Raw genomic sequence first — 10,307 nt, 5'->3', positions numbered from 1 at the left:
CAATAGAGAACTTTGCCATGTGACATGGTCTTATTTTGGTAACATAAGAGGGAGTTTTGACAACAGTTATGGAAGATGAAGGGTTTTTTCCCCTTTTTTAACAGCCTGCTACTTGCCATTACTTGGTAATCTTCTGTTATGTTATGCTTACCTCATGTGCTAAGCCTACCCATTTTTTATTACCTCCTTGCTTTTGACTTCGTAAATCTTTTTCACTTGCTTTCCAGTTTTTTTATGCTCCTTTATGCAAATGCACGTTATCTTCTTAGATTTTTCTGGGCATTGTTCTGATGTGAAATATGACCAAGTTACATGCAAAGCCTTGGAGCATATTCATTGTTACCTTTCCTCTGGATTTAATTTTCCCCACACCCTTGACAGTGTTGTTCACGTGTTTCTTGGCTGGCACTAGTGTACTCGGGATACGAACACCTGATGACTCCCCTGAGATCTGGACAAGAAGAGCTGCCAAATACCCGTAGCAATCACACGCCGCCCCTCCTCTTTCTCGCAGGAAGGACCGGAAGGTGGCCACGGTCAGTGGTCCTGTCACCTTGGAAAGGCCCCACGCCATTTCTGCTGGCCAAGCCGCAGCAGCTGAGCGACACTGTGGGGCTCAGCTGACCACTGGTGCCCATGCTGAGCCTTCAGCTCCGCCATTAAGCGTTAATACATCTCCTTCCTATGCCCCCAGGATGAGTGCCCTCTCTGTTCAGGAACATCGTCAGATTTTATAGAGTGCTGCTTTTCTATCATCTGGTGTGCTTGAATTCATTGTCAGAGTGACATCAGCTGGGAAAAGCTGGTACTGGAGCAGAACTTTATTTTAAAGAAGTTTCTTTCCACCCAAAAGCAAGTTCACCCACGCGGCACAGAAGAACACCTCAGTTCTTCTGAAATCCAAAAATCCTGGGCAAATTATAACTTCCCATAATCTGAAAGCAATCAATGACCTCCCTCTTCAAGAGCGTTACCCAGATTAATACCAAATGAAGTTGTATTTTAATTATTCATTTTAACTCTAAATTCTTCATACATTAAATGAGCAGGAGAAAACTGGAGCACGACAGTGCAGCCAGCCTCATTGAAGGAGAGAGTTGAGCACAGTGGGGTTTTCTCTTTCAGTCATGCAGGAATGAAGCTTCAGCATCAGCTCTCATGGGAGCTGGAGGTGGCAATTATCATACTGAAGGGCTGGCTGCTTGATATGATTTTTTTTGGTCCTTCTGGTGGTAGTAATTGTATTTTAATGTTATATTAAGACTACAGGCTTCTCATTAAAAGGCAAGGCAGTTGCAACACAATGCTAAGTGATTCAACACATGTTTATAATAATTTCTGCTTCTGGCTGGCAAAATGTATTACTACGCAAGAGCCTAATGTGTTTCATATGATCCGGGCATAAATCAGGACTATATTTCTTTCTGAAAGATATCAACAATTGCTGTAAAGCAAAGTACCTTGGACAATTCTGGCATACACAGATGAGCAGGAAATATATCAAGATTTTTTCTTTGGCAAGAAAGCATGCATACTTTATTTCTGAATATGTGATAGGTGAAGTTGGATAAATCCTTCTCAAAGAGGAAGATAGGTGAAGAAATCCTCAGAGGCTCAGATCAGCCTTGAAAAAAGATTTCTTTTTCTTGGGGCAGGAGACTAATGTTTATGCAATTTTTTTAGCCAAAAATCTCCATAGGTGCAGCTGAGCTCGTCTTTTGGGAAAAGAAGCTGTGTGAGCTCTTACTCAGGAACACCTATGATGTTTGCTACTCTCAAATCTATTATTGATTTGCTGAACCACCACAACCTTGGCAGCAGGGCTTCTGATTAGGATTTTGTTTAGTGACTAAAGTTTTGTATTTCCAGCAAGTGACAGGCATTTTCCACTGTCTAAAGTAAGCCTTGCAAAGGGAAATTGCTCCTTTATCATATAGAAAACTGATTGCCCTGAAGGTCACAGGAAAAAAACCTTTCTAGACACAAGCTAATTGAAGAGATGATGGAAATATCCCATGAAAACCAGTCCGCACACAGCATGTCTTTTGGGAGAGGGGGAAAAAGCTGAGCTCTCCAGGAGCCCGTCACTCCTGGACTTGTTTTGACACCAGTGCCCTTTACTAAAAAGACAGGTGCTGCGCTAGCATGCTCCCTGGGACCACTGTCAGGACAAAGGAGTATTTTTGCCTTTAGTTCTTCCATTTCATTGAAGAATTTCCAAGACGATACAAGGAAAGGGAAGGAGCAGAGGGCTTGCTGGAGTAAATCGCTCCAGTAATTCCCAAATTATTTATGAAATTCAAATTGAGTTGGTACGAAGTTTGCGAGTTTCTCTGCAGTGAACAGCATCTGGCCAAACTTTAATTTTGCTGCTGGCTGAAAGAAAATTGTGATCAGTAGCTCAAGAAATGGAAAACTGCAGGAAAAGTGTAGCGCATTACAGCACGCTTCTCTCTAGCAAGAGCTCCTCTACAATCACAAGGCCAAATACAGTTTAAAAAAAATGAAACACAAGATTCCCCAGTATGTAGAGGCTTCAGGTTCAAAGTCTTTAAAAAGTCATTTAAAATGCTTCATTGAATAACGCTGTAATATAACAGTCTGTTGGAAGCTGTCTGCTCCCCAGGATCACCGCTCACCGGACATATCTGTTAGCCGATATTGAAAATAATTCTGCATAGGATGCCCAAAGTTTAATCAGAGCAGGTTTTTCAAAACCTTCACTGAAACCCAGGTAATGAGAGAAGAAATGTTTCTAGGTGTACACCGTTGAAAATGAAAGAGGAAAAACTGCATTTATCTGTTTACTCTTCCTGGCCCAAGGGGATAATCGATGCCGGTTGCTTCAGTCAGCAGCTAGCAAGGATATAATCAAGAACTACCTCAACACCATCTGGTTTAGTTACAGAGGCTCTCTGAGATACGGAGCCAACAGGAGACAGTCCCTTGGCGTACAGTACCGGGCTGCTCTCGGCCAGCAAGCAGCAGCTACGGCTCTCACTGCGTTTTTCTCAGAGCTGCTTTGGCTGAGTCAGGAGTTTCTTTGCTTCCCTGCATTTTTGTTTTTCAGTGATGACTCTGTTTCCCTCCCCTCCGGCTTGCCTGCACCTTCAGCCAACATCAGTGCTCTACCTGCATTTATGTTCAGTCTATTAAATAACACGTCCAGCCTCACACTTGACATTTCTGAGCAGCTTTGCACCTCTAAGGAAGAAGGTTCTATTTCTTCCCTCAATTTGTTCTTTTCATGCAGGTTTGTCTTAAAAATAAAAAAAATAAAAGCACTCATCCATTTCAGCTTTGTCTACTGCACGGTGAAGTCCAAAGGGCACAATACTATCTGACCAAACAAAGCTGGGGGACCCCTCCTCCTCCCCTATATATGTGTGTGTGTATGTGTGTGTGTATCTTTATAAACGTGCACAGCACTTTTCTGTCAAGACACGTTCAGTCCCTCAAGACAAGACAGTTTTACCCCAGTCCTGTGCAAGCCCCTTTGATTACCCCGGCAAAGCATCCAGGCAAAGGCCGTCTGTCCTCTGTGTACCTGCGAGCCTGGTCTAGCTCGCCTTCTGGTCCAGGGAAAAACTCAACTCTATTGCCACCTGTCTGGTTTTATAAGCTTTTTACAACTGTTTTCAGAAATTAATATTGCTATTTTCAGTTTAGTGTCATAAATCAGCTGTCGGTATGGTACTACGCTCTAGCTGGTTACCGGCCATCCTTAAAGAACTATCTTCCTTTTGACAAAATATTTCAGGAGCACCAATTAAACTAAAGAAAAACTGTTGAAACCTGTTTTCCAAAATAATAGATTCCTTTCCATCCTGTCACAGGCATGCCCATGAATCGCAGCTCTCTTCTGTTTTTTCCTGCTTCTCCAGTTGAGCAAAACTCAGCAAGTGGCCAGTCCACAAAAGCATACCATTGATGGCAAAAAGGCTGAATTATGCTTTATTTTCCTACCGGGGCACACCAGTTTGAACATGATCACACTTACTCATCTCTTCAGTTTCACGGAACTCCTGAACATTCATTGTTTGTAACCCCTTAGATGTAACTGGCCCATGGGTTGAAAAGTTGGTAGAGCAGGAAAGACAGACACACCTCTGTAAAAAACCCTCTACACTAGAAGTATTCCTCAGCTGAATTTTTTTTTCTCTTCATTCTTGTAGAGCTCACTTTAGGCCTGGTGAATTATTCCTGAGGACAAGTTCAAGCTCCTGTTACAGCTTCTAGTTCCTTGTTGGGTACAGTTCGGTCATCTTATTCATTTATGGTTGTTAGCCAAACTGCTTCCCCACCAGTTCTGCCTCCCTCAGCTGTTTTTAGTGGACAAGAGCCAGGAGAGACTCCAGTTACACAGCGAGTTTTGCATCCTCACCAACTGTCTCTAACCTCCCTTCGCTGATCTCAGTAGGGAAATCAAAGTCCCAAGGTGGGTATTACGGATTCCTGCATGGGGCAGTTTCTGTGAAGCCCAAGAGGTTGACATGCCTTAGGAGGCAGGGAGCGTGCTTCGTTTTGGGAATAATGCTGCTTTGAGTTTCTGGACTAAAACATTACTTTTATGGGGAAAAAAAAAATTAATACCTTTTCTTTCCTAACCCTGAAGTTTAAAGAACTGCACCTTTGTACTGCTTTTGGCTGGGATAGAGTTAATTTTCTTCATGGTAGCTCATATGGGACTATGTTTTGGATTTGTGCTGGAAACAGTGTTGATAACAGAGGGATGTTTTCGTTACTGCTGAGCAGGGCTTACACAGAGTCAAGGCCTTTTCTGCTTCTCACACCGCCCCACCAGCGAGTAGGGTGGGGGTGCACAAGAAGCTGGGAGGGGGCACAGCCAGGACAGCTGATCCGAACTGACCAAAGGGATATTCCACACCATATGACATCACGCTCAGCAATAAAAGCTGTGAGAAGAAGAAGGAAGGGGGGGACGTTCAGAGTTATGTGGTGTCTGTCTTCCCAAGTAACCGTTATGTGTGATGGAGCCCTGCTTTCCTGGAGATGGCTGAGCACCTGCCTGCCCATGGGAAGGAGTGAATGAATGCCTTGTTTTGCTTTGCTTGTGTGTGCGGCTTTTGCATTACCTGATAAACTGTCTTTATCTCAACCCATGAGTTTTCGCACTTTTACCCTTCTGATTCTCTCCCCCATCCCACCGGGGGGCGGAGGGGGGGGCGAGCAAGCGGCTGTGTGGTGCTTAGCTGCCGGCTGGGGTTAAACCACGACAACGCTGCAGGTGTCTTTCCCCCTAGTTAGTCTCATTAAATCTCATCTCTCGCATTCTCACTCTTCTGGACTCATTTTTTCCATGCATGCTGTTTGCAGCTTTCACTCTTAGAAGATTTTTTTTTTAAACATACTGGTTTCTCATTGTCTCCTGCGGCTGAAGCTTTTTGCAAACCCAGTTCCTATTAAGCAGTTCCTGCAGAGTCCTTGAAAATGAGAATATTGAAAAAGCTAAGCTTACTGGGATGAAGGGGGAAACAGCTAACATTTTTTCAACCCCAAATACTTTTCCCTAAGTGGGAGGAATTTCAAATAAACAACAAATCTTCTAATTTCTGAGAAACAGTTTGCTTAGTGCCATCCGTGCTTGCTTCAATTACAATCACTAATTGATACATATTACCTATTCTATTATAATAGATATAATTCATATAATCTGCTTTTTGTCTACTGAGATGGTGGTATTCTACTTTGATTAGTGAATTCTGATACGTAGCCCACGTAGGACTAGAAATGCTCATTTCTTCCACTTAGGTTACGGGGCAGGTTGCAAAAGTAAGGAAAAAACCCCACGTCTTAAGATATCAGATCTATTACGGACAATGGGTGTTTTTGATACTAAAGACTCCCAGCCCATTTAGATCATTAGTAGCAAATACCTGAAGCAATTCAATAGACAAAATTAAATGTTTCCACACGTTTTCACACTAACCAAAGCTGTGCTAAACTAAACCAGCATTTCCCCCCGCTGTTTCTGAACAATCATTTCAATGCCAGCAACCTGAAAATGACTATAAAGAATAAACTGAAATTTTATTACTATCTGCTGTCCACCAGTTGTTTTATAAGTCAAGAACTGGTGCGCAATTAAAAACTAATGCTCTGCAGACAGCGCCAGCTGTTTCTGGCAACAAGAGACAACTATTTACGTGAGGATTTCAGCTGTTTCTGATGCAGAGCTATCTCCTCTTTTAAACTGCCTTTATTTTTATCAAGTAACTGTGTAAGTAAGTTGCTTACAACTATGATCAATAATGAATTACCTTTGGATTCTTTCTTTCCCATCGTAGCCAGTTACGGTGACACCACCTACAAAAATAACCTACTTGGATGTTGTGTGTCACGAACCACAAACACAACAGCCGATTCCTCTGGTTTTCCAGGTAAATGAGAACTGTTTCATGGGTTACAGATACATCTGCTGATAACCACTGCCACTAGCACCATTTAATTTCGGTTTCCAGAAGACCAGTTCCATGAGTAAAGAACAATTTTAATTAAAGGCAAACACTCAATATTTGTTTCTCCCTCCTCAGCATTTTTTAACCTTAGCTTCAAATTATTAACGGCTAAGATATCAATACTCTAAAATTACAAGACGATAAAATTTCAGTTTGGTGTCTGATTAGATGCTGTAGGCTTTAATCCTGAAATAATGATGTAAAATGCAATTGAGTCAAAATATGCCTAATGTATTTGGTCCCATGTCACAACTCTCAAAACCAGTCAATCATTCCTCTCCTTTAATTATTAAGTAATCTTCTGCTTAGCATCATCCATGTTAAGAATTACTTTTCCAAAAGAAAAAATAATTATACAGTATCAAACCAAATATATCATGGAAGTCCTGATATAGCTATATCAAAACCACAACCTTTAAGAATATGTGTGATCTTGAAAACCACCAGTCCAGTCAGTAAAAATATTCCCCATAGACCTGTGTGAATGGATCTTTTATCATGCTGCTTTAAAAGCAAAAATAAATTCCATAAACCTGTGTCAATGGACTTACATCATCCTTCTTTCACTATCAGGCAATGGGGCCCCATGTCAGCTTATTTTGCTTAAGATTGATAATTGCAAGCTGTTAGTTTGTAATTCCCTATATTGTTCCAATAAAAATTTCAGTCCGAGAATGGGAATCCCAAAACAAGCTCTCACTGGCATAAAGATGCTAGCAACTATAAACACAAACAACGAATGAGACACAAATGTTCAGCAGTGTACTTTAAAAGAAGGCCAACAAATCATTGAAGCGTTCTAAAAAATTGGTTTTCGTCCGTTACATGCTGTTGCTGCTGAGCTAAACATAAACATTTTGAAATCAAGTGATCTGGGAGGTTTAAAGATGACAAAATATTTCAGTCTTGAATTTGGCAGTCCAGATGGAGGAGTTCAGAGGTATAATGAGAATATTTCCACTGAGACACGATTTAAAAATAAGGTAGTAACAGTATAATCAGAATGTTATCTTCTTTTTATCAAGGACAGTACTAACAATTGAGTTAGTGGGTCACATGAAGTAAGTGGGGCTATTTGCAAGAATGAAAAAAAGTCCGAAGATTACAGATCAACATGAACCTTTCCAATTTAAACACTCCTAAAAGCATAAAACTGACTATTTTACAGGGCTCCATTTTGTCCTACCGTTAAGTTTCCTTCGTTATTTTCACCAAAGCACCGTTTTGAGACTTACGATTAAGACGTTAAAGAAAGCTGTTACAGTAATGAAAGACACCGAGTTCCCATTTAAAAGTGGAAACGGGTAGCCAAGTATTGAGTCAAAGAAGATGCATCTTCAGAAAATAAGATGGTCTGCCTTCTTCCTGTAAAATAAGATGGTCTGCCTTCTTCCTGTAACGAGGTTGTGATCTCAGGAGTAATGAGAATAAAGTGTGTGTATTCATCTTTAAACTGACTGCACCCAAATGACATTACAACTGGCTTTCTAAAAATTAAGAAGTCAACAGGCATTAGAGCTGTATAACATTTTTATTTTACTATATTGACATTTTATGCACAAATATTTTATCCGAGTAAAAATAGAAAATAATTGTTCCATGTAAAATTACCAAAAAAAAAATGCAAACCACAAAAGAAATACATAATTATTAGCAGAGTATAAGTGTCTTTATTTAAAGAGTAAAAAGTATGCAAAAAACCTTCCGTTTTACAAAAAATTGGGAATAGTCTTTCTATGTTTTCCTTCTGGCAGCAACAGAACAACCTTTGACAATATGTTCTACATCTTTTATTTTATCGAAGACATCAAGTTAGTCACAGATTTCTCCCTCAACTACAGAGAACGTGACAGTGATTTTACAGTTTGAAAGATTCCTTCTTTACTAATTAGAACACGGTGGAAAAGCAGATGATCCCACAACAAAGAACCCAAAGGACTATCATACCTACTGAAAAGCTGCAAAATAATAACCAGGTGTATTTACAAAGAAAATGTGGTATCAGAAGTTTCCCCTAGAGGGCTTATCATGTAACAAGAACATTCAGGGGGATAAAGTATCGATATTACATTTCGATTTTGCTGTTAGTTTATCCTCCCGCAGTCCAGTTTGATCTAGAGAGCTGATATTTTAAGCTCCTCTTCTTTTTATACTGTATTTCAACGAAAAAGGCCTCTCGTGAACTCTGCTAAATAAAACTAGTGACTTGTGTTGGACTTTGTTTAGTAACGGAGCGGTGTTATACACATAGTCGCTGCCACCGAACTACCAGCTTCATCGTATTCTGAGTAAGCAAACCTGCATCTATTTGCGTAAGTCACCTCGAACACTTGCCGACTGGTGGAATCAGACTACTGTAACAGTAATAAATGGACTGATGGCTGACCTCTCGTGACAGATGCATTTACGTATTTTGCTCAGGGCTTCAGATTTTTTTAAAAACAAAATAAAACCAGCATGCTGAGTAGATGGAGTGCTTTAAGAGCTCAAGAATGAAAGCAATATTAAGAGTTACTGGAATAATCTGGCAAAAAAAATTATAATCGTGGTGACAACGAAGAAAGCAGGCTAGAACTACATGCAAGATTTCTAGTTAAGCAAAAACTACCTGCAGATGAACATCCACCTATGAACAAAAAGCTTTGTCCTCAATGCACCTCTAAAATAAACGTGAGTCTTCGGTGTTCTTTGCCCTCTGCCTGCCAAGTGTGACCGTTCTTTTCAGATCAGGAGCAACAGTCCAGTGCTCTCGCCACTCAGTATAAGCACATTTTATGTTTAAAATCAAAAGTGCTCGTACAGTGAGATTCAAGGTTTAAGAGTAGCTTGATCCCTCACAGAATTTAAAGGTTTTCCCTTATACATTTGCGTTTTAATTGTTAAGTGTTACCAGAGGGGGTTTCACTTCTAAAAAGTTGGAAAATATGCATGGTGACATAATACTTATACTGTTTAATAACATGAAGGGGCAAAAGCAAACCCAGAATCGCAGCATTTTCAGCCATCAAAAGAAGCAGTCTAATAGGCATCAGTACAGAAGCAAAAAAGTTGCAGCCTACTTTTTACTGCACGTTTAAGTTTGCATGAAGTACTCTCCTAGCTCAGAATTCAGGATACATTCCAACTATTTCTATTCATCATCCAGACTTCAAATTGCACCCAGCTCTGGAGCATGCATTTGGCTTATGAAGCTTCAAAAACATCACTTGAAGTTCAGAAAGAAATCGATTTTAAATAAAAAATACATCTTTGTATTTTAATGTATGTCAGACTGTACAATAATTTGGAAATCAAGCTTCAGTCCTCTGTAAAACTATTTTCAACTTGCATTTTGTTTCTAAACAGGGACTACTGACTGTGATTAACTTAAGCCTTCAGTTACTAAGGTTGACTACCGTGCAGGTATAAGCACCTTGCAGAACAGAGCATTAAAAACCCCCACCAAAACAAACTACTCTTTGGGTGAGGGCTATTTTTTCAAGTTTTCAAATCACCTGATGGGGGGTGGTAGTGGGGGAAGAAGTTTGTCTTCGCTTTTTGCTAAACGGCTAGCATTAACGTCTTTCGAAACAGGTAAGTACTTGCCCTCATAGATGCATATTATCTACATATTACAATGAAATACTCATAATTGGCTTTTCACCTAAGCCAGATCGAAACCTGGATCTCCTTCTTCAGCACTGATCTTCAGTTCGGTCTAGTCTTAGTTTCCTTTGCTTATAAACACAGAAGCTGTTTTAAGAACCTGATGCTTTGTAACGTTTAATGTGTCTTTTCGGCTCTGCGTGATGAAATGAGAACAATGAACATGTTTAACTTGGAAAGCAT

The sequence above is a fragment of the Pygoscelis adeliae genome, unplaced genomic scaffold (genome assembly GCF_000699105.1).
Source record: "Pygoscelis adeliae isolate BGI_AS28 unplaced genomic scaffold, ASM69910v1 Scaffold14, whole genome shotgun sequence".
In the NCBI taxonomy this organism is placed as follows: Eukaryota; Metazoa; Chordata; class Aves; order Sphenisciformes; family Spheniscidae; genus Pygoscelis; species Pygoscelis adeliae.
Note: the sequence above shows the minus strand (reverse complement) of the source record.